Source organism: Rhagoletis pomonella, unplaced genomic scaffold, assembly GCF_013731165.1.
Source record: "Rhagoletis pomonella isolate Grant_MI unplaced genomic scaffold, Rhpom_1.0 Rhpom_scaffold_00005, whole genome shotgun sequence".
Taxonomy (NCBI): Eukaryota; Metazoa; Arthropoda; class Insecta; order Diptera; family Tephritidae; genus Rhagoletis; species Rhagoletis pomonella.
Genome location: NW_023458559.1, coordinates 69,474,089 through 69,500,329, shown reverse-complemented (window position 1 = coordinate 69,500,329; position 26,241 = coordinate 69,474,089).

Below are 26,241 nucleotides of genomic sequence, written 5' to 3'. Positions count from 1 at the left end.
CACGGGACGAGTTGGCTTTATGCATACAAAGTTCGCCTTCAGATCATCACTCATCGTAGACTACCAGCTAACACCAAAATTCCTGCCGTTTGCGGGAGCCACCGCAATATCTACCAGTAACAATATAGGCGCTCACCATTTTTCTTCGTAAATCATTTCTCCTTTGTCACTGTTCTCGCCTTTATCCGAAGCGGTCTTAAGCAGTGTTACAGTCACTGAGGAGCACTGAACGACCAATCCGTTTATCCACCGATCTGCATCGGTTCTTCCACCGTTGCAGCACCACTTGGCTCAGCGATACTAAGAACCGCCAACACCAAACATCGTCGGTGACTCTTCTGTCCCCGCTGACCAAGCGACGGTATAGGCCACGGGACGAGTTGGCTTTATGCATACAAAGTTCGCCTTCAGATCATCACTGATCGTAGATTACCAGCTAACACCAATAATCTTGCCGTTTGCGGGAGCCACCGCAATATCTACCAGTAACAATATAGGCGCTCACCATTTTTCTTCGTAAATCATTTCTCCTCTGTCCCTGTTCTCGCCCTTATCAGAAGCGGTCTTAAGCAGTGTTACAGTCACTGAGGAGCACTGAATGGCCAATCCGTTTATCTACCGATCAGCATCGGTTCTTCTACCGTTGCAGCACCACTCGGCTCAGCGATCTGAGAACCGCCAACACCAACCATCGTCAGTGACTCTTCTGTCAACCGTCGCTATTACTCTCCCCTCCGCCATCGTTGAGGGCTCTAGATAGACTATTTTGAACCACATATCGTGATCTAAGGCTGAAAATGTGTCAAGTCAATTTTTTGAAATTGTTAAAGAGAGACCCAATATCGATGAAGTTTCGTATCACCTACCATTCTGCATCAAAAACTAATTAAAAAAAATGGACTTGGCACCTTTTAGGTAGGTAGGGAAACGTGATTCTGCGAAACTACCCAATAAGAGCTCAACAAGTTTGAAGAAAGGGAAGGTCAGTCAAAACCGTACTGCTCGCAATCTTGAACTGTATATGAGAAGTAGTCTTTGAGCAGCGGTGACACTTAAGTCTACATAGGGCGGGGATTTATTACCGTTCTTTCAGCATAATCAGAAGATCTTTATAAATAGATATACTAGGGCTCGCAAACGGACCTGTTAAGTTTATCTACTACATGGCCGGTCATAAATAGCACTTTGATGGAAGAGGAGGTTAGAGTCTCAATCCAGAGAAAGGTGTAGACTTTCTTTCCGAGGCCATCGTCGCATCCCTTGAAGAGGTTGGGCCGAATCTAACGTATGTAGCCAAGTTTATCACCCGCATGCTCCATCCATAGCAGAAGTTTTTTGTTTTCTCGCTACTTTCTGGGGAAGTTGGATAACAGAGACTGTCGGGTTTTTGTCTATGCATATGGCGTGACACTTGTTGTGGAGGGTAGGTTTCTAATATGCTTATAGATCTGGCCAAGTAGTCCATTTAGTAGGAATCATTAGATCCGGAATGGAACCTTTTCCGTGATTGAAGGCACTAGACTTTCACTTTATGAGTCATGCAATTGGACTAGAATGGTGGGTGGGTCGGTTACGAATGGTAACTTTGGCGTAGTCTGGACGAGAAAGGAGCAGATCGAAGACATTTGTAGACTATTGATGCTTAAACGGAGTTATTATCTGTTCAGCTAGTGCTTCGCAAAAAGTAGGGTGTGTGTGCAAAGCCTGTATTGTCTGGCGTGTACTTGAGGCATTATTGCTTGTATGATTTTCCACACAATTAAGAAAATGGGTAAGGAAGCCACGGTTTCTATGTTTTTGGAATAAGGTAAGGAAAATGAAACTGGGCTGCGACATGGTAAGACCATGTGACTTAAAAATGGAAGCTCGACTTGACAGGGCAAAGTCATGGGACACGCGAAAGCATATCGCCGTTTAAAGTACAAAACCGCGTATCGTCATTCTGCAAAAGCGCGTAACTGACATTGGCTGCCAAAAATTGGATTTGGCTCAATCCTTATCCATTCGTCCTGAAATATACTAGCCAGAAATTCGATTGCTTTATAAAAAAGAGAACCATTTTGAAAAAGGAGTGTTTTTACGCTCTAGAAAATAATTTCTGCAACTTTACATACGCGGTTTGGCATTTTGTTGTTCAGCTATGATGACCACAGTATTTTTGCAAGCAACAGCTTTCCTCAAAACTAATGTGGTCAGTGTAGCTGGAGTGGGACTTCCGATGGCTATTTTTTGATGAAAAAAATGACATCGACGTCGACAACCATAAGAGGGCCGATTGCCTCAAGATGAGATGAACTTCGGTACTAGTTGGACTTTCAGTAAGGACGGGAATTTGTTTACTACAACGGCTGATAGATTATATATCCGAATTACGGATTACCGGATTACTCCCACTGTTTCTACCCTGAGCTTGTACATATCTACCATTCTCTAGTGTAGCTTCCATTGGACGATCAACGCATCTGCCTAAAGCTGCCCCTACAGAGTGAACAAACAGCTGCTTGCACTGGGCTATGCTCTCAATATAAAAAGCCTAGCCGAAATAAGGGCGGACATGTCCGAAATTTTCTGATTCAGCCTGACAGCGCTTCAGTTTTCCAATCTGATAGCGCTCTAAACATTTAGAACTTCTTTTTATTTCTATCCTTGTTGCACCCATAGGGCTAAGAAGAAGCTTGTGAGGTGTTAGCACTTTTTTATATGTAGTTATCCAGTGTGCTAAAAAAGGTTGCCAGTTTCACACAATCGGCTCGTAGGTAACATAGAGTTTACTACAAACTATGTCAAGTGCTTACTGGAATTTTCACGCCTAAGAAAATAATTTCCTTTAAACAACAAATAACTCAAACTTCTCCCATCACACACACACACAGACACACATAAATAGTTATGTGAAAGAGCCTCTCACCTACATACATATTCGCATATGTCAAAAATCGCCTCAGGCTACCGGAAGACCGCATCTACATCGCTAGTTTAGAGAAAAAATATTGCCCGCTTGACCAACTTACACATATTCCGTATAATTTCTGACAATTTTACAATTTTTCACAACTTAACAGTTATTTATTATTATATGTATATTTTTTTTCTTACTTTGTCTAGCGCAATTTTTACACAAATTCTACCAATATTCAATACATAAGGACTTAACAATTTTTATGTGAGCACGCTCAGCAAATTTCCATATTTTTCCCATTATTCCCTACAGTACGTTGTATGCTGTGCAACCGCGGCACCGCGTGGCATATTTTCTTATGCCTACATAAATTTTCTTTCATTTTCTCAGCATTGCTCATAAATCTCGAGCTTTAGCCAACACTTTTGGAGGCAGTAGTACGAGTAGTAAGTATACCTACCAGCATCGTTTCGCGTAATTCCTTTGGTGCAGCACACACACACACACATACACTTAGTGCAGACGAATTGGGTAGCAGTCGACTTCGGCCGTGACCTACCTTTGTTTCGAGGTAGTAACTGTGATTTGTATTTTTTGCACTTTTTTGTTTTTGTTTTTGATTGCACATGCACCTGGACAAAAAAGAAAAGGAGAAGGCATATTCATAAGCAATGTGAATGAAAAATTGCTCATTGATTTAGATGGACATGGAAATATTTGCATGCAAGCGCAATGAAGTATGCGGTTGAGATTTTGTTTTTTTAGTTGTGCCGTAGTTAAAGAAATGGTAGTCTTTTGAAAAAATTAAAGGTTTCGTAGCAATTTATGGTCATAGCGATTTGATTGCATATCATTGATGGTAGACCATTTTGAAGTTATCAAACAGAAACATTTACCAAGTTTATAAATTTATGCAGGAACGTGCGTCAAACATCGCGTATATCGGAGACACTCAAAGCGGCTCCCAAAACTAACCAAATGGCAATTGTCCTTATAATTGGGTGCCCTAGACGCTCATTGTCCAATAGACGTTCACACACTGAGCCGCTGAGCAAATCGCCACTGCAGCGATTGTCCTTGACAAGTGCTTGCTCAGTGGCCACAACTCCCTACTTTATACATACATACATGTCCTTAAATCATCCCGAGAAATTCAGGCACTTCCTCCACGGAGACGGTGCCGCATTTTTTCAGGTCCTTGGAGGATTGGCTCTATGGAGAGCTACAGCGCTTTTTCCGTAGAACGAGACATTTGCACAACTTCTAAAGAAATAACTTTGCGTTTCCCTATGAACCCGGCAGTCGAGTGGCCATTGGGCCAGTGTCCCGCTAGAATACTCTTAAGAATCAGCTCGTCGAAAGCAATTGTTGAAAAAGTTGTGGTGTTATTCGGCATTCCTTAATCCATATCGTGCTAGGCGTCACTGGTACTAAGGTCTGGTATTGTGGCAGGTCTGTAGCTTCATCGAATGTCTCCTACTTGTCATCGGCGACCACACAGGCGCTGCATAGTTTTGAAACGACCGGCAAACCGCCTGATATGATCTGGTGGTTGAGGCGAAGGGAACGCTACCCTGTGGCTTCTGTCTTTGAAGATTTGTCTCTGCAGTTAACTGACAAAATTCGATCAATCAGATAATTCACTGACCAGCGTTTGAGTCCCTGTGACTGACTGAAAATGTTGTAACACGCCTTTGACAAGTCCAACGCTACTAAACCGTTCTCTCACAGGGGCGGAGTCGGGTAAGACCACGACTTTTCTGAATACTTGTGGCGTTAATTGCGGCTTTGGCGCTGTGCACTTTGCGGAAGCCTGTTGATACTTCGCTGGGGTTAGGCGGTATGTGAAGCGTGGCAGTAACCAATGTGGTCGATCTATGCGATTTGGTAGTTAAAGCATATCTGCTTCGGCCAAACTCTGTTTTATATATAGGCAGCCTGTTAAACGCGCTAAGCCTTGAAGCTGTTATAATGCATACCTTTAGGCGAAGTACTAACAAATTCAAACAATGAGAAAGTTTCTCATTACTTTAGGAATGCTGAGTCAAATATGTATTTAGTATGACTTATTAATTTAATAAAACTTTACTTTTTATCAAAGAAAATAATGCTCCATACATAGAAGGCTTTACCGAAAAAGGAAATAAAAACTATAAGTAAGTTAGAAAAATCCCAATTGCGATAATTACCATAGAATGCACTGCTGACCTAGAGAAAAGAATCACATCGGTATCGAGAAGATACAAACTGACCTCGAAATAACTTCTAAGCAAATTAAGGCAATCAAAGGCAAAAACAACAAAAGAAGCAGAGCTGGGAAATTACTCGGGGAAAAGTAGAAGGTTGCGGCATAAACGGAATACCACCAACACATAAGGTTAAGCATGAGAATAAGAAGAAGAAACAGGCAAATTACTGACACAAATTGGGACATGTAAATCATTTCTTGGTTACATACTCCGAAGAGTTTACTATGCAGTATGACTATTTGCAGCCAGCAACTCCAAAAGGCAAGGAAAATTTGGATAGAACCGAATGGTTAATGATAGCTAACTACGCTGACCGGCCGACCGATCAACCGGCTAATGCTGAGCATAACGCAAACGCAAACACGCAAAGCACGAAGGAGTGATAATCATTTTACTTTTGATTACAAAAACAACAAATTTAAATTAACCCAGAAAAAGTCTATGGCTGTGGCAGAGAAGTAGCTGCAGCCTTCGCTTGTTTGCGGTTGGTTGTGGTTAGCTGTGGCTATAGAACGGAAGGAGCCGAAGCTAGAGCTACATAGCTAGCCAGAGAGGCAGCTAGTAACAAAAGTGTTGCATAAAAAAACGAAAAATCGTAAAAAGTGGAAATAAACAAATGATTGTAAGGCAAAGCCGACCTAAAAAGCTACTAAATGCGGTAAATGTGGAAAATAAATGGCGCTTGTTGGCTGTGGTGGCACAGGCAGCAAGAGCAGCAACAGCAGCGGCACGAAAAATGACAGTAGCTGTGGCTATGAAGTGAGCAGTTTTTGGCTGGGATTCATCATCAAAGTTCAGCTACATCCTCATCCGCTGCTGCAGCTGTGGATGCTGCCGCCGAAGCTTCACAGCTACAAACTATGCACATACGTCGATTTTGGGTTACGGGTGTAAGCGATTTTTTATGCATCCGTCGCTCTAAGGGACAGCAGCGTTAACAAACGACACAAACCGTTGCTGAAAGTAGAAAAGAAAAGCAGCAGCAAGTCTAGGAAATGGAAAATAATAAATAAAAATTTTGTTGAAAAAAAAAAACAAAATGCAAAAAGAAACAAAAACTTACTCGTATCACATTCAACTTCAAACTTAGCGCTGGCGCATCTATAGATTTTTATGGGCTGCCAAAATGGCCAGACGACTCGCTTTGTGGTATACATACATAAGTATGTGCAGTTTTAGGTCGTCCACTAAGCACACGGATGGGTGCTTACTTGCTTATGAAACTTACCTCCAACTCGGCCGCTCACTTCGCCAGCACTGCAGCAGGTAAGCTCGGAAATAATTTCTTGAAGCGCTTAAAATGCGCGACGCTACGCTCAAGTTACCCAGCAGCCAGTCAGCCAGCTCTGAGCTCAACTTTATCTGTTGTCTCAATTTTGCAACCTAAAGCGCATTCGGCTGGACTTAGTCTCGCCTTGGCGGTAGTGCCACGGTCGCAACGTAATTTGTCGTCATCGTTTTTGATGTGCTTTGACGTTGTTGGCGTTGGCGTCGTCGTCGCCGCTGCCACCATAAATGTTGGGTTCATTCGTTGCGGTTGCTAGATTCATCGGTGTATCGCCGGTATTACCGGTGTGCGTACATGTATGCGAGTTTGTAATACAGCTGCTGCAGCGTTGCCTATGTAGCGAATGCGCCAAGTTCAAAGTCGTGCCAATGAGGTTTTTCTACACACATAGTATAAACACTTACACACTACCAAGATATGCATGTATGTATGTATGACAATATTGTAGAGACGGACTTGTTCTTTGTTCCCTTTATAAGACCCTTTCTTGTGGGAAACAGAGCACGGAGGTTGTATTTATTGGGTGCAGGCTTGAGTACTAGGGGACCCAACCTCAATCCTTCTTCTATAGACAAATTTAGTAGTGGCAAGTATAAAAGCACCTACAGTGACTCGTATCCTAGGGCCGGGAGGATAACACCCTGTGGAATTCACTCATGGGTCATGCATTTATTTAGCAAGCCATAGGTAACACCGACATAAAAAAGTGGTGTGTGTTTTAAACCAGACCCACCTACCGACATGAATTTCGACCCACTGAATCCGAATCTGAAGTCCGTTCGACTCGTACACCTGAATTTCGGGTTAATTGCGAAAATTGTGGGAAAACTCAACTGTACCAATGTCAAATTATCATATTTTGTTTAACATAAATGGAAAATGTTGACTAACATAAATTTTGAAAAATATGGCAGCTCTTATAACTTCAAAATTCAATTGATTTGGCAACCCTCTTCAAAATTACCTCTCTCCCCTCACTACGATGTTAAAGTATTTCATTTAACATGTTGGTAGAACCGATTTAAAAATTTTAGAAAGGTGGCAATCCTCTCAACAAATATTTTGCATATAAAGCTTTGTCTGATACCGATATTAAATTATTCAATTAAAGTTGTTAATTAAAGCGATTTTGAATTTTAAACTTGTGGAAACCCTTTTAAAAGTGTTTCCGAAATAAGGCGGTCTTAGAACTCTCTCATTAGACACTTATTTTGAAATATTTAATTTTGCTTGTTAATTAAATTTATTTGGAATTTATAAACAGTTGCCAACTCCCTTCAAACATATTTTCGAAGTGAAGGTTCCTTAAACCTCTCTCGTTTTACACCCATCATTAGATATCTATTTAACTTACTAATTAAATTTGCTTAACAATTTTGAACAGGTGGCAACCCTTCCCAAAAAATATTTTCAAGTAAATCGTCGTTTCATTTAACCCACATTGTTTTAATATTTCATTTAACTTAATAATCAATAGATTTTAGTTTGGAAACTATACTAAACGATCTGCGTGCCAAATTTTTCACACTTAAGTGGGAAAAATATTTAATGCAAAATTAGCAGTGTTTCTTTTTTTTGTAACCAAGCTTCAAAATATCTGATCTGAACGGTCAATCTAAAGCCGACTCGACTTTAATAAGAGCTAAGAGTTTTCACTGCAGCTCTTATCCAAAATTTTCAGTTGCCAAAGTTGAGCCTATAGTTTCATTGTCCTCGTGACCTTTGCATTTGCCCTGTTGCAATTCTAGGTTATCCTAACTCCATAATTGACTAAGTGACTAGGTAGGTATTTTTAACCTGGATATAGACACTTGATAGGTGACCTTTGACATGAACTTCTCTGCTCGCTATGTTCGAGTTCCGGTCGGTCGCTTAATGAAAAATTTTGAGGTCGTTCGTTTTGTTACTCGCTAACTGTTGGCGAGTCAATGACGAATATAAATTTGTAATATTTTCTACTAAAATCGATTCAACACTTTGGAAAACTATACCTTAAATTTTTATATATTATAGTCCTATATGTATATAAATTAGATTTCATGCAACATATAATAACTATAATGGATACATTTTCCTTTTCATTTCAGGTTTGTAAATAAATACATATATCTTACTGATTGATTGGTACCTCATATTTAAGGTAATTTTTTGCTAATGTATTTGCTAGGATACTTCAGTTTAACGTAACGAATTGATAAAACAAAAGCTTTGCTTAATAAAGCTAAGACCACTCGCAGTTCGATGAAGAAAACTTAAGATTGTTGCTTATTATTTTTAAAATCAATTTTCATAATAAATAAATAGACTGCGCCCTTTAGCTAACCGTACTAGTCATCGATTGACAATTTTCCCACACACATTCAATCACGTTTAAGAATATTAAACACAATCTCTGCCGCTTGCAGCTAAAAGTGCTGACACATGCGCCATAAATATGTCAAATCTCGAAGAGGACAAATAAATAAACGAAGCTAAATGGAAAAATTACTGCTGCTGCTGCTGCTGATGCTCCTCCAAAGCCTGCAGCTAAAGCAGGCAAAACGCACAGTAGCCGCAAAAGGAAAGACGACAATAAATGGCAGATAATAAATTAAAATACAGCGCGAAAGCTAATATACAAAATGGGCATTTGAATAAGTGAGAGATTGACTGGTTGAGTGAATGGCTGAGTGAACCGAGGAAGCGCTGAATCAGCCAGCTGAAGTGAAGGCAGTGCTGCTAAAGCTTCACGCCCCATACACCCCTCGTACGCCTTATGCCTATTGTTGTACTAATCCCTACAATAAAAACGATAAATTGCCGCCGCTGCACAGTGGTCCGAGAGACGCCATGTTGTACGCGAAAAAGCATATTTTAAAACTGTGATAAATTAACCGGAATAAAGCTATTAATTTGTTCAGAAATGTTCAATGAACTATAAACTGATAAGTACTTTCAATAATATCTGCTGAGAAAGCCGATGAATCCGTTCAATTCAACGGATTCTATCGTGGCACGTTCTAACACTTATGAGTTGATAACTTTCATAAAAAATTTTTTGCTGATAATTTCAATTATAACAGAAATTTCTGGTTTGGCCTTACTTCTTAAACATGGACAATATTGATTTCATATGAAATATTACATAATACAACTTGCCTGCTAAATTATCAACACCTTAATAACATGGCTTATTTTTCAAGAAATATTTTCTTATTATTATTCTTAAAAAAAAAAACTGTTGGGGCCTAGCTTAAATTGTTTGGGTTGAACATATAGCAGACGGCTTCGACTATCATTAATTTATAAATATAATTACTGTTATTATTTGATAAATTGAAATAAAATTAAATATTTTTTTTTTTTTATTCAAATAAAATTTTGCTAAACAAATATATTGTGTTACCAACTGAAAATGACAGTTGATTTGCCAGTTGTCAACCCGAGAAAGTTTGAATGTGATACACAGCTCGAGATCTGTGAGTCTTAAAACATGGTACATTTAATTTTCCGTATTTGTAGAGAAATTGTCAGCCTCTTCGACAGTCGTAAGCTCTTAAAGTTTTAATTTGATACGCAATTCGTGATCAGCAGAAACAAAAAACGTAATCAGTGGTATTTTCATAAAGATTTTCTTAATTTTAGAGAAATTGGCAGTTGATTTGACAGCTCTCAACCGTCAAACTATAAATTTTATGGCATATTCGGATTTAACATTGCATCATAACTACGATCCCGCAGTTTTATTATAATCGTAGCAGATCTTCTAATTTTTGGCGTAAAACATGGCTTCTCCGCCCACTGTGCGCCGCTGCCACCGCGCGTTTTACAGTAGCGACAGCGGTCATAAAATAGCTTAGTTGTTGCAACAACAATTGTAATAAAATTAATAATAATGATAATAATGGTATGATCATCATAATGAAAGCGCGTTGTTAATAAAATAGGAATAGGAATAAAGAAATAAAAACACGTAAAAAAGAGCGCGTCGAAATGGGCGCGCTACTGTAAGCCGCACGCGCTCTCCTATCTACACTCGAAGCAATGAATTGTTATTTGTTGTGCTCATTTTTATTGTTGTGGTTAATTTAATATTACGAAAGCGCGCTTTTATGCCCAAAACAACAACTAATGCCACGCTACACACGCTAGACAGACAGACACCCTATGGCGGTCGCCACAATTTAAGCGGCTCTTCAACGCAAGCGCGCGCGCGGCCCTAAGGAATCATTAGTTTTGTTAGATGTAGTATGTATGTAAGTGCGCGCGCGCGCGCATGCTCACGCGCCTTGAATGTTAAAACGTCAAATTGAAAATAATTAAAGGTTAATTTATGGAGAGTGATGTTTGCTATACAGCAGCCGGCAGTTAGCTCAGTCGCAAGAATAACAAAGAAAACTAAAAGCCTCAGCATTGAAATGGCAAGAAATCTGCCAACAGTTGAACGCTAAAACAATTGTTACGCGGATTAGTTGTTGGCAGCGCGTCGCGTCGACTTGCGCGTCAGACGCCTATTTTGGTGTTGACTAGTGGGCGGTTTGGCGTATAGTCGGCCAAATGAGTGGCTGAATGATGGCGCAAATGACTAGCTGCCTAAGTAGTTAACTTCTTAACTTTCATGATGACTTGCTTGAGGCACATATGTATGTAAGTGCTTAGGTGCTTAGAGTGACAGGTCGCTGCTTAAGGGCGTGATTTTGCATGAGCGCCTTGGATGATTAGGCTAAAAGGAAGCTTAAGTGCGCAATTCGAATGGCGGCTAAGTGAGATAATTTGTTGATGCTAGGCGTTTCCTGGTTGACTGGAGTAGTTAAGGAGACCACTGTCGCTTATTTAAGTCATTAAAGCGGGGGGCGCAGACTTTTAGGTTTGAGAAAATGAGGTCCATTTTCTGGGATTCTTCGTTTAATATGTATTTTTTACAACAGAAAGAAGAAGATTGTTTATGTGAAAGCTATCGTGGAAGTCTCACGCGGAGCACAACATCTCCAAAATGTTGGCGGCATTCTGGCAATGCAAACAGGTATTTGGCTAAACGTGGGGACTGTCACCAAAGGGAATCCTCTGGATTTATACCTCTATGATCAGACCCATAATCAGCTATGCGTCAGTGGTATGGTGGAGCAGACTCTCAATTAATAGCGTAGGAAGTCTGCTTGCTAAACTTCAAAGAACTATTGCCGTGTGCTATACGGGAGCTTTCACTACAGCCTTAAAGGCCACCTGCAGACTGAAAAGAAACGGATGTTGGTATAACACTGGATGGGGTGGGGCGGAAGTTGCTGGCGGCCACCATTACTTTTGTTGAAGACATTCTACATATAATATTAAGTTCCCTGAGGCTGAAAGCTGATTTAATTTCACCGCTGCGCCCGGAATCGAATATTTACTAATTGCTCCAAAACTGAATATGGGTCAGGGTCTGGGGTCTTTATCGAAGATAACGGGGATAAGCTTCACTTATCTCTTGGGGAATAGGCTAAGGTATTTGCAATTCTCAAGGCCATGAACTAACGCTTAAACCTACTGAACCCGTACTATTCTTCCATTTATCCCACTCCGTCGAAATAGCAAGTTTCTTGGGCTTATCGTTAGTTGAGTTTTACAACAACGATTGAATATTTTATCGGATCTAAGTACGGAAAAGTAGCTGGCAGGAATACAAAAACCGCAGTAGCAACAGCAACTTCCCAATATCAATCCCTTGCTATCGAAAGATTTAGAGTGAACTTCAATTTTCATGAATGCACTTCGAATTATGCTGCTTAAATAGTAGTCAAATTCGAAGACACGTTTAAGTGATGAAAGATTCTCATATTAAGCAGTTACAATACTGTAAAATGACTATATCGCAGTTGTCCAGAATTTTGTTGGTTTCAGTCCTATGGAGTAGCTGGAAAAAAATGCCGAATTCTCCACCAGCATTTGTTGTTCACCTGCTATATTCCAGTCCCAAGTGGGGTTTAGAAATAACGATAAAGGACCTCAACTGATCGGGAAGGACAACAGTCATGTATACGGCAAACAGTCATTGGAGACCAGTGATGTCGAAGAGACAGCCGAGCCCCGGAAAGCATTCGAAAACATCACCTGAAGCGCAGACTACAGGTTTTTATTAGCGATAAGCGATGAAAGGACCTAGATGCTCAAAGCAAAGCTGGCCCTCCAGCTGCTTGCCCAAAGAGCAAGAACATATGTACAGTCAAATAGCTGCAGAGAAGAATACTTTAATTACCTAATTGCACGCCAAAGAAAATGCCCTACAGCGACATAACGGCGGCGAGCAATAAGGTCTCTGAGAAGTAAAACCCAGAAAACGGAGCTTGTTATTTTATGTTGAGTAAACCAATAATTATTGATTATAATCAAACCGCAAGCCTTGGTTTCATCCCTACATTCGTATGGTTTCGCAAAACGACACAATTGTTGGTGTGAAAGTTGATCTAGATGCAGATATGACGCTATCACTGGGCAATGAGAATGTCTTAAGGGCCGATCATCTTATGCAACGCCTGCCTATATAAAAAGTTGGCATAAATAAACATGAAATAGGAGGTCATTATTTTCTTGAACAAAAAATCGACAAAAAAGAAGATTTCGGCGCAAAGGGGAAAACTCTTTTTGATCTTCTTGCAAATTAATTTGCCGACCAAAGAATACAGGTGCTGCCTAGATAAGGTCAGGCATCCAACAGCTACAGTATATCCACGGCATCGTTTACAATGATGTACCTTTGTCGAAATTCGTCATGGTTGCCTATCCTTAAATTTAATTTAATTTAAAACTTTAGGCATCTGTAGGTCACCAAAAGTCATGGGGAAGCATTTCTGCAAATTTTTCAATAGTAAGTTAAATAAATTTTTAGTAATTCTTGGATTGACCTCGTAAAAGAAAACTATGCATATTTACAAATTTTCCCAACTCAGTTCTTCCTCAAACAGCTGTAAGCTCACCTGCCAACTTGTAATCTTTATTTCATGTGAGTGCCTATAAAAGCTATTTCTTATTCAGTTGTACCAGAAGTAATCTCCTCAAATGTACTTCCACTGGTTTACTAGTTTTTGCTTAGCCTGTTATTATTTAATAATATGCCTGTCATAAATAACAGCATCAAAATGGCTATATAAAGGGGTTGTAAAGATAGCAACTAGAAAAGCTTGTATAATGAAAAATAAAATAAAGTACAAAGCTGAAATAGTAACACATAGTTAGTATGTAGAAGCAGCAAGACTAGAAGTCACAACTATGTACTAACATACATATGTATGTACGCTGGTAAAAATTGTCCAGCATGAGTATAAAAAAAGCTTGTAAAAAGACAGCCAGTAGCAGCGGTGCCAATAACAAAATGCTGTAAATAGTAAAAATGCAAGAATAACCGCTATGCAATAACTTGTTAGTCAGGAATTCCTTATTTGCAAGGTGCATACATACATATGTATGTATGTGCGTGCCTTAGGTTTACGAAGATGCTGCTTGAAGTGAAGAAGAAGCTGCATTGGTAGTTGGTAGTACATACTACAATCAACTCAGCCAGTCACACATCAATTTTATGGACTTTCCTATTCAATTAACGGACTAGCTAGTGTTTTCTTTTTGGTCAGGTGGTGGATTATCTAGGGAAGACACTTAGGGCCTTTTTTCTGAAGTAGGCCTTAAAATTTATCTGCTTTTTTAACATAAATTTTGCTCTGAAAAAATTTGTTTGAAGCGCGGATAAATTAGATGGTATAAAAAAATCTACTAAATTCTCTAAAAATTTTTTGTTGTCCATCTACAAAATTTTGATAAAAAATATTATTATTATCTGGCGCAATGGCTGGAGATCGAAGCTAGTGGCTAAGCAAAAACGTCAGAGCTAATAAAGCGATAAATCACATATCATAGGTCATTGATAACAAATCATAATGTTAAGATCCTACATTATTGATCAAATTATAAATCAAAGATCATGGATTACAGATCATTGACCATAGATCATAGAGCATAGGTCATACATCACATATCGTAGATCGGATATCATACGTTAAGGATCACAAATTACTGATCATGGATCGTGCATTCGAGAATATAGGGTTCACATAGATCATAGCACACGAATCGAAGGTCACTGATTGAAGAGCAGAAATGGCAGATCAGTGATCATGCATTATAGAAAATAGTTCATATTAGATTGCAGATCGTGAACCTTGAGAGTTATATTATATGTAGATTATGAAACATAGATCATGATCATATTAAAGCTCATACTAAACAGACCATAAATCCACAGCCGAGAGGTCATAGAATACAGATCGTAGCTCATAGACCACATATCAAACGTCATACATCGTGCTTTGGTCAAAGTTCAAAAATATTTTTATTCACTTCAGTGGCCCACATGGTGGACTTTAACTTAACGAACGAGATTAAACCCAAAAAAAAACATGCTAATTACTTTAAATTACCAAAAAAGTATGTCCGACTTTTATGCTCTAAACATTCAGACTACAAAGTTCAATATTTTAATTAAAATCTCTTGAGTTTTTCTAAGTTTTTTTATAAAGTTTAAAAATTTGATTTGTTATATATTTTTTGTTAAAGCATACACAATATTTTTATAACAAAATAAAAATAATTAATTTGAAAAACATTTTGAATATTTTAAAAAAGAGCATGTGATCATTTGTTTGAGTCACTGTAGATAATGAACAAAATATCAAGTTTAAATAAGAAATAAAGGAAACTAGGCATATGATTGGAAATTTGTAATCGAATTGCAACGAATTCACAACGAACTCTAACGGTTTTCAATTCGAAAAAATATTCATATTAGGGAGGTCCTTAAAAATAAAGACATCAGGGTTACTCAATTATTTTGTATATAGAACACAACATTGTCGAAAATTTCAAAAAAAATTTAATTTTTTTTAAATCGCAAGAATTCTTTTAAATTTTTATTTTGACCTGCTATAACTCAGCGAGTCTGTAAATTTATATGAACAAGTCTTAATAAAGTGTCAAATTCACCAGATTTAAGGTCAAGCCTTTTTCGAATTTTTGCGATTATATTCTTACATTTAAATTTTTTTCAAACCCTGATAAAAATATTTAAATTTCGTGGATGTCGTTTGTACGTAAAACAAAATAAACTGGTGTCCCATAGATGTTGATATTCTAAAGACCACCTTAATGCATGTTTATATGTAAAATAACTTCCTTTAATACAAGCACTATGTGAAAGTGAATGTCGTGGGAGGGTGAAATTAAAATAAATGAATACACCTCATGCAATCAATTATAGCTTCATGCAATGATAATACTTAGTTTCATCAACCGTAAGCGTAAAACCTAACAAAAGAAAATGCTTTAATAAGTTAAACTCACCCATATGTGACTCACATGCTAGCAACAATTGTCCAGCAAAAAATACAAAAACAATTTCAAGCAACACTAGCACCATTATCTGAAAACAAACTTGAACTCGAATACAGTAACAGTTGCCACAGCACAACAGCAGCCACAATGGGCAGGGCAATAGCAACAATATATTTATATTTGCAATACAATGAAATATAAACAAGATTTCCTGTTGCACCGCTGATTTCCCAGGGTAAACAAATATGTCAGCATGCTGCAAGCAACAAAAGCTCAGCAAATAAGGAGCGCCAGAGTGATACCTACCGGGTGTAGCAGCAAGCAGAGTTAGTGCGCATGGACCTGGTGGGCTGGGGTGCACCTAGAACACCTACTACATAAACGGGCAGCTAGCATACGATAGTGAGCCTAGAGCCACTTGTGACCAAGTTGAGCATCGAATGTGTATGCTTATTATTAGCTCAGCCACCACATTCGCCAATATTTACCCAAAAGCGCGACGAAAAGCAAATAAGTAAAAATTGTAAAAAAAAAGTTATTTATTTTTCCTACACAAATAAACTGGTTTTTGACATCGCTGGAGCAGCAGCAGCAAGGCAGGAAGCAACAACTGTATACTTAATATATTAAGTACACATATAAACCGATATAAACCGCAATTGTTGCTGTAATAACAAGCGACTGGTGGACGCACGGACTGGTTGACTCAAGATTTAGTTGAGAGCCTCCTGCGCCGCATCACAGTGACTACACCCAGAGCGACCAAGCGCATACATGCATATGTATGTACTTATTGACTTCCCTGCAGTGAAAAGCCAAACCTGTTAGAAAAAATACTAGTTCATTAACCAGTATGTGCCTACCAGTTCGACAATTTCGAAGAATTTAAGCGTTCAGCGACATCTGTCTTCGAATTGACAAAGCCAAATATAAAATGCAATTAATTGCTTTCCTTACAAATGTCGGCTGTGGCGTCACGTGAAGACTACTGGGTTTGGTTCTGGGATCGCTGGTTCGAGGCCGCTTGGTGGTGGTTAAGATTTTTAAAGTTAAATAAATGTACGTACAAATAACTATTTCAATTTAAATATAAATAACAAATTTCAAAATCGAATTGCATTGCTTTTCACGGAGGATGAATAGGCAGACTATCTCATCAATTGGTATGGTGCTACTAGTATTTCTTCTAATAGATGCTGATGCATAGCCTGACAATTGACCTCACGTACGGCATTGAAAAAGGATAGAACGTGAACTAGTTGAGCTGAAACGCAAACTGGTAGAATTCTTGTTCACGACTAGTAGCTTTCCCTGCTGGGTGCTCATGATCGTTGGACTTAAATACGTATGTATAGGTTTATGAAACTACACATGCATGCAAATGTATACATATGTACAACTCCGACAACAATCAATCCCGCGCAATTGCGGTCTATGCCTACCTATTGAAGCTCATCTGCCCCAGCCGGTCAATGGCAAAAGAGAGTACACGCGACAGATAGCAAGGCCAATACAGAATATAAGGTATAGGAGAACATGTCCACAAGTGTTCGTGGATGAATGGCTAAATATTTTAACTGGGAGTGATTGAGTTTCGAACTTAAGCTTTAACAAAATTGAAAATTTATATGACATCCTGTTATGGTTCTCTTCTAATTCAATGGAATACCGTAGCCTCATTTTGCATACCAATATAGTAGATAAGTTTACGATGTCATGCCTCTAGATTCATTTTCAAACTAGGCTATTCAGAATAGCTTAGTAGGATACTTTTCAAAACCAACTGTTCAACTAAAACTAAATAATCCCACTATCATAAAAGTATGAATTTTCATGGATTTTGGCAATTATTCGCTAAAAGATTGTCAGGCGCGAGATTACGCTTTGCACTTAACTTGAGCAGGTCAGCTATGAAGCTTCCACAAAAATAGAAGATGATGTAGCTGGGAACGAACTTTTGGCATTCCTTTTCAATCGACTTCAATTCTTTAGAATATTTGTTTTTTAATTTTGGTCCCTGTGAATCGTTTTCGTTTTTTTTATATCGGAATGATCGTACCTCAAGGGTAGTGATAGCACGATTAATTTAAAAACCGATTATAATGGATTATTTACTTTCGGTTAACGATTTAATTGTATCGAAATTTCCTTTTTGATTGATCAAACGATTAACCGATTTATTTTCAAAATAATCGAAAACAAACTATCGAAATGGACTACTTTACTCACGCATAACGCGTGAATCAAATTTTTCGTTTTTTGTTAGTGTTGATCATTTTCTCCCCTGCAGCTTGAATATAGCGGTTTCTACAGCTTGAATATAGCGGTTTCAGTCCGCCAAATAAGCGTGCTGGCACGAGTTCAGTGGATAGTTCAATAAGACCGTGGTCCTATTACCTTTTCTAAAGCTTTTAAGACAAATGAGGTGAGACAGATCTGCCTGAAGGATTTTAGATGAAGTGGGTTCTTATTTCCGACCTTCGGGATAAAAACTAACTTCGCTTTTCTACACGCATTTGGTATATAGCCCTGTGCTATAATACTTCTAACCATTTTTAATAGCTGTCCCATGACGCATTTTAAGCCCTTCTGTAGCATGCGATGAATTATTCCGTCCACTCCCGGGACTTGAATGGTTTAAAGGTGGCCTCGTATTTTATTAGGTGATTTTGTAGAAACTTTACACTGAAGAAACTTATATATGTATCTTTCAAAGGCTGCTAAGGTCATGCTACAGTTAGGTACTGGTAACAATTATTTTCTTAAACTCTTGAGTAACTACTAGAGGTCTGCATCGGAAGATATTTGGCTTCACATTGAAGTTTTCTAGCGAATACGCTTCCTTCTCTCCTCTCACTGAGAAAGCGGATAGTGAAGAGAAGTATAGTCGCTAAGCGTCGAGTAACTAAGTACTCGACAAAAATATGTTCCGAAAAAGAGAGGAACATAAAAGAGGAGTACCATGTTGTGATATTTCAGGAAGTAAAAGGTTCCTTCATGTGAAGTTTTCAAGTAAGTATTTTAGGAAGATTTCGTTTGAGAGCATAATTTACATCTAAGGAATATGATATGTCACGTGCACATAAAATATATTTACGTTTATTTCTATACGTTTTCTATATATTTACATGTACATATGTACATACATACATATGAGTTTCTTTGAGGTATTTTTATGTCATTGCTCCATATATACCCTCATACTACATCAACTTTAAATATTGAAACATAATTTTGAAGGTCAGCTTTACCGCTTTCGGAAAAAAATCCAAATTTTTACATAGGGTTGCTATCTGTCTGAAAATAAAGTGAATAAAATATTTAAGTGCCGTAAAATTTTGTTTATCGAACGAAAAAGGCATTTCGGTGCGCTTTTATCAAGAGGATATATTTTTAATAAAAAAGTTAAAGTAAATTTATCGTACAATATAGATTTCCTCGGGATTCTTGGGATTTATCGATATTTTTATCACGGTTGTTATCGATATTTTTATCGAATTTATTATCGATTTTGTAATCGACTTTTGTTGATTTTGTTATCGATTATTTATCGATTTTGTTATCGATTTTGATATCAACTATTTTTCGATTTTGTTATCGATATTTTTATCGATTCTGTTATCGAGATTTTTATAGATTTTTTTATCGATATTTTTATTGATTTTCTAATCGATTTTGGTTATCGATTTTGCTATCAATTATTTATCGATTTTGCTATCGATATTTTTATTGATTTTCTAATCGATTTTGCTACCAATATTGTTATCGATTTTGCTATCGAAACGTTAAATGAATTTATCATCGATTTTATAATCGATATTTTTATATGTTTTGCTATCGACATCAATTGCATCAATTCACCCTGTACCGCTAAAAAAGTTCTTCAAAAAATAAAACCAACCACCTTACTACTTTTTTTAATTCGAGAGAACTGTGCAGATCTGAACTCCTTCACAAAGAATTGCTTCACGTATTCGAACACCCAAATTTAATACATAAATATATATGTTTTTCTTTTACCTAACTCTTTTAATTTTAGTTGGATTTGACGTTTTAAATGGGTGCCAACAAATGGAGCCTTTTCAAACCAATTTATAGTAATACACATACTTTAACAACTGATTTAACTTATTAAATAATTTTAATTAAAATTTGTAACAGGTGGCAACACTTAACAAAAAAAAAATTAAACCTTAGTACACATCTACAGGCCAAACTCTTTAATATCACACCCCAATTTTGGAAATCGAACGAATGCAAACCTGATAACGTTAAAAAAAAAATGTCTTCTTGTGTTATAAGTAGAATCCAAACCCATAAAGAGAACATAAAACTTCACGTGCAGTTGACTTTCCTATGTGAAGTTTCCAAATACTACGTTCAAGTTGCTTGATACTTAAGTATGTGAGCATAGCGGAACACGTATTTGGTGAAGCAGAGCGCCGTCGAGTAACATCGTCCAGGTACGCTCAATTGGGATGTTCTCTACTTTAGTTTCTTTTTTTTTTGGGTACCGCAAGCATGTGTTCCTATTTTTCGATTGAATGTGAGAAGTGCCGTTTGGCTGGGAACTTTGCAGCCCTCTACTAACTACAGAGCATTACTGAAAAAGTCCAAGCGCAATTTACTTATAAACAGAAATATTAATCAAGTATGCTTTATGGACCATGAACGGTTATAAATTGTTCTGTGAAGCAACTTTGGTCTCTTCACATCCATCACCGCGCACAACAACCCAAACGCTATAGAACAAAACTACGAATATGAATATGTTTAGTCAACACGCTTTAATTTCTACTAACAATCACTGCTGCTCCTCCAATGCTGCAGATGACAAAACACAAACGTGATTCCACAAACAATATGAAATTGCTTCCTTTGAGAATTTATGCTTCCTGAGTCACGCTGAATGCTGCTGCAAATACTAATGGTGGTGGCGGTGTTACCTTACCACGTTAATCACCAATCAAAATCATAATGCCGAGAGAACTTATCACCAAAGCAGCTGAATCTGAATGAGTAGTAGGAAGTGGCTTTAACAACAAAATAAATAAACTGAAGAAGAAATAAATGGCAACAAACAAACAAACAAACAAGCAATCAAGCTTTAAAATAACTACCAAACAAATAAACAAATGCCATGACACATGAAATGGTCACAACAGCAACAACTAAGTACATAAAATAATAACAACACTACACAATGCCATGCTTACTTACTTATTTATTGTTGTTATAGTATTTTCTTAGCAGTAAATCTGAAAAGCCTTAGAGAATAGTGTGGCAAACGGCATAACGAGCCGGTGTAAACGCATACATACATACATACATACACTCGCACGCTCCTACAAAAGCGACGCATATGGCCTTTACCATTGGTGGTTATCGAAAACAAGCAAATGCTTCCGGGGACATCGCGGGATCCACAATTGTGCATGCAATTGAACTGGAAACAAAACCAGGCACCGCTATCCGTTCGACAGGCAGCAAAGGGGGAACCTTAACATGAATTCTTTCACCAGATTAATGCAAGCTGCAACAACTGGTCAGCACAGAACAAGCAGCGGTCGCTGCGAAACAACAACAACAACAACACACCATGCAACAGCACGCCAATTGTACTAAAGCTGTTATGGTTCCGATGATTGCGATGGCGGCTGGGGCATCTTACGTACATAGCTGGTTGGACTTGGCGTTGGTTGAGTGGTTGGTAGGCAGCACTTTGGTTGTCCACTACAGACTGTCCTCTCCCAGGCTGCCGATTACTTTGCATGAGTTGCAAAATAATTTTGCATGCCATGCAGCCAGCTGCTGCAGATGTACCAACCACCACGCTTCACATGGCAGGCGTGTGCGCTGCTATGAACTGAACTAAACTGAACTGAACGACGGGCAGTTGGGGGAAGTAATTGAAAAAAGGTCCAAGTTCGAACCACCCACTTAAGCGGGAGGTAGAAGAAAGAGTTTGGCATTTTGAACGGAGAATGTAGGAAGCGGCGGGAGCAGCTGCACTTTCTAAGCGAGGCCATCAATACTGAGACCAGAACAAAGGCAAAAAGCTAAAAAAAAGTCATGAGCATTGCCTTAGGATATAGCAAACAGAAAATATGAATATAAACAAAAAACCATAAAAAAATGGTGAACAATATAGAAATGCAAACGAGTTGCAAGTTGAAAAAATCGAAACGTAAAAATAAAGCCAGCGATTAACTAGTAGAGAAGAACATTCACAGCAGATGAAAAATTACAGAAATGCCTGAGGCGGCAGCGTGCATTGAACTCGGCGGGCGCGAGCGCAAAAATAGATAGAATAGATAGGAGAGGAACAACAACAAAAAAAAACAATCGCACGAAGCAACACGCAGTCAGGGCAGTCACGTCAGTCGATCTACTATCAACCATACATACATAAATACAAACATATGTAGAAGTGGGAGATCAGCTTTGCAGTCATGGTTGCCACTTTAAAAAATTTATTTGTTCCAAAATTTTAACAAAAGAGTACCGTTTGCTTATTATTATTACTAATTTATCAACGCGTAAAAGTTTAATTTTTTATTAGTGCAACAATTTAGTTTCAGATAGCTCAAAATTCGCCTTGCTTTTTGAGATTTTTTTTTATTTATTTTTTGTTAAAAGTGTTTCGCATTTTCTACCATACAAAGTTTAGTATGTTCTTAAAGTTTTCGGTACTAAAGAGAATGCCCAACACCGTCAGCAAAAAAAAACAACAAAAATATGAAAAATCCGCGCGAATTTTGAACAACTTAAAACTTGCACTTTTTTATTCTGAAATTGTTTGGGCTATTATAATATAGACCTGCATACACAAAAATTTTGTATAAAATTCTTATTAAAAAGTTTGAAATTTTGATAATAATTTTTGGCATTTTTTTTTTGAATTTTTGCAAGTTTAGCAAAAAATTTGATTTAGATGGTTTATGTTACTGAGTCAACTATATTTTTATAAAAACTATAATTAAAACTCAAAAAGTCGGATAAACTTCAAAATATAAACATCTGAGTACTGTTTCTAATCGCTTGGAAAGGTACTGTTAAAGTATAAAAATAATAACCCAACTTCAAGTTGATATTAAGGCAAAAGTAAGGGCCTTCTACTCATAAATTGATCGCTCATTTACAAAAAGACTATCCTAATTTCATAAACACGACTTTCCATGCAGTAAAATCAAACTAAAATTTATTAGTACATTAAAAAATGCACCACTTTTGGTAACAAAGTACCAAGTGTGGCAACTGTGTTTGCTGCGATTACAGCAGCGCAGCGCAAGGAAACTTGACACTGCCACATGTGTATGTAGTTTCATTACGAGTAGGCTGTGCAAGAGAAGTGAGCGGTAACGCCAAGCGGTTAACGAACGATTGGCTTATGCAGCAGTCGCGCAAGCCCATTCGAAGCTTAAAAGGAAGTAATGATGCAGAAATACAGATGCTCCTTGAAACAGACAAAATCAAGAACTTGCGAGTTGCAAGCGGCAGAGAGAGAGAGAGAGACAAAGAGAGCAATAGAATGCACGGAGAACATAGTTTTAGTAGCAGAAATAAGCACAGTAGTAGCTTATCAGCAGTGTTGCCACTTAGAGATTATTACTACGAATAGGCTAGTTTTTATGTCACACACATTAACAGAGCAATTCTGGCTAAAATCGCTGAAAGTCTTTTGAAAAAAAAGTTAAGGATAGTAGGCAAGTAAATTTTAAAGATTTTGATTATTTTGGCAAGTCTTACGAAAAAGTCAAGGGCCATTTTGACGATGAAAAGCTCTTTTGACAGAAATATCTTGTAGATCATTTAGCTCGCGCTGCTCTAACAGACGCAACCCAGTAAAAATAAGAAGAGAAAGCCGCTACAGAAGCTTTTGTCTGGAATGTAGACGGCCTTACCATCTGCATGATTTCCTTAATTATTTTTTATATGGAATGGGCCCAATTGGCATTGCGTTTTCGATTTCGAGAGAACAGCTTATAGAAGGGCTTATTTTTTATGCGTAACTTATACGTAACACTTCACAGATGCTTTTTCGTAATTAAGAAAAAAATAATAATAAAAATTAAAAATTATATGTTGGGTCTAACGAGATTCGAACCCAGGCCTTTCCGAAAGCTAACAAATTATAGCAAACATCTTTGCGCACTCAGCTACAGCCACAACGTGTAAATGTGTTTTCAAATTTTTATTTGAATCAAAATTGTTGCAATCGTTTAAACAAACTTATGTAGCTCATGTCAGTTTATTTTTTTTAACACGTTGCCTACTCACTTCTCGTGAAGGAGCACTGAAAGCACTGTGCACTAGTGATGTTTACATGCGTCTTGCACTTGCTTAGGAGCTGTTCTATAACACATTATCAAGGGAGGCCTTGACAAAATTGCTGCAGGCAATGGCCAAGTGAGCAAAGCTATTCCAGAGATCCGAGTTCGAGTCCTCGGGCAGCGGCTTCAAATATATAGCAAAGTCCACGGGCTCTGAGCCATGTTTGAAGTATCAAGTCTCTAGCTCATCGGGAACTTGGTTAAAAATTGATAGCAATATCTGATTACACAAAACTTATTGCTAAACAACAAACAGAAAAACGCAAAATCTCCTCGTTAGTAGATCTTTTTAATTAGTCTTTCGAAAGACAGAAAAGAGTTTTCAATATAGTTGCCAGAACTGACAAATGTCTTACGAAAGTATGGAGCAAAATGATAATCAAACGACTAGGGATGGACCGATTAATTACGTAAGACGAGCCAGTCTGGCGAGCAGTTTCTGCTAGATTTGGCCAGAGAATACTCCCAGAATCGTGCTCTAATTTCGCAATCAGATGACTCAAAAACAGCGGAAGGCTTTGAAAAGATATTATTATTTGTTCCAATTCAAGGCGAGTTCTACCAATGTGAAGACGTCCAAATACAGAATAGTTCTTATTGGAAGATACACAAGGCAATCTGCAGCAACGAGACTAGGTACCCCATTAGCCCATCTTTACAATTGTGCCAAAAATGTAATGTCAGAGAAAAGCCTAGTGGATAAGAAAAAGCGACAAGAAGAGAATGCCAATGCAACCAGCCAACTAGGCAACGCGAAGCAAATTATTTTTGGAAGCAAGTAACTAAATAAGAACATAACTGAAACCCTTTTTTAACTTCTACCACTAACCAAACAACATACAGCGAATACTATCTCGTAAATAGGTCTGACGAAGTACTGTGAAGATTAAAATGCCCCAATAAATGTTTCGATCTTCTTCTTTGTTGGCGATGTAACGGCTTAAGAGATTTTGGTCGAATTGAACACAGTACGCAAGTCGTTTCTCTTCTGTGCCAACTGACGCCAATTATAAATGGCAAGTAAAGCCAAGTCCATTTCCGCCTGGTCTTTCCAAAGCATAGGAGACCTTCAGAGCTGGATCGTTTGTGTCCATTCGAACGACAGGATCTGGCCAACGTAGCGAAAAATTCTGTATAAACCAGTGACACCATCCTGGTTTTATGACGGTGTCTTTTTATTCTCCCTTTTCTGGTTTGGGAGCCAGGCTCTCAGTACAATTTTCTTTGGCAAACAATTTTAGTCCTGTTCTCAGAAAAACTAACGGTAATATATACATTCTGGGAAGATTATCAGGTCAAATATTTAGGAGTTTAACCAATTTGTAAAACACTTCGAAATTGGCAATACTGTTCGTGAGAGTTCAAGCAGCTCAAATACGCATTTACAATTGCGCCAACAGACGCCCAGTAGGCCGCGAAGCGGTGGTGAGCAGCCACCTTGTCAGATGTGTGAGCGAAGAGCACGATCTTATGTTAGTGCGTTTGAGCATCAATGAACGTTAGTTTGTGCCAGTGATGGAAAAGTAGGCACAATAGTGTCATTTTTGGCACTTTCATTTTCAGAGGCACTTTTGGCACAATTCATCCTGTTTTTGCACAATCATAAAATATAGAAATTAAGCATAAAATGCCAATATATAAAACAAAAATCACATACCACATTATAGAAAGTGAAAATTAAATGAACTAAAAATTTAAAATACGGGTCGTGATAAATATTTACAGTCCGCTAGATTCTATTGTGAATACGCAGTACGAAAAGTAAGTTTTCGAAACAACAAGCTTTTCATTCAGAATTTTCAGAAAGATTTTATGTGTGCAGTTTCATAGTTTATTAAATAAAAGTGTAAGTTTCTGCAATATCCCGATAAGTTGTGATTTTTTTTTCTGACGGTGTCACATTTCATCCATTTAAAAAATTTTAGATCAAAAATTTGGTGTCTCCCTGAATCAATCTGAATTCAAACCTGCTGAATTTTTATAATTTTTGTACAAAGTTTGAGATGCCGATTTGTGTTCATATATTGTCTTTGTTAAATTATGAATTAGACTTTTGTATAAAATCAATAAAAAAATAATCAATCAAAAGAATAGGCGAAACCGGTCGACATGTCCCACTGCCATTATTTCGCTTAT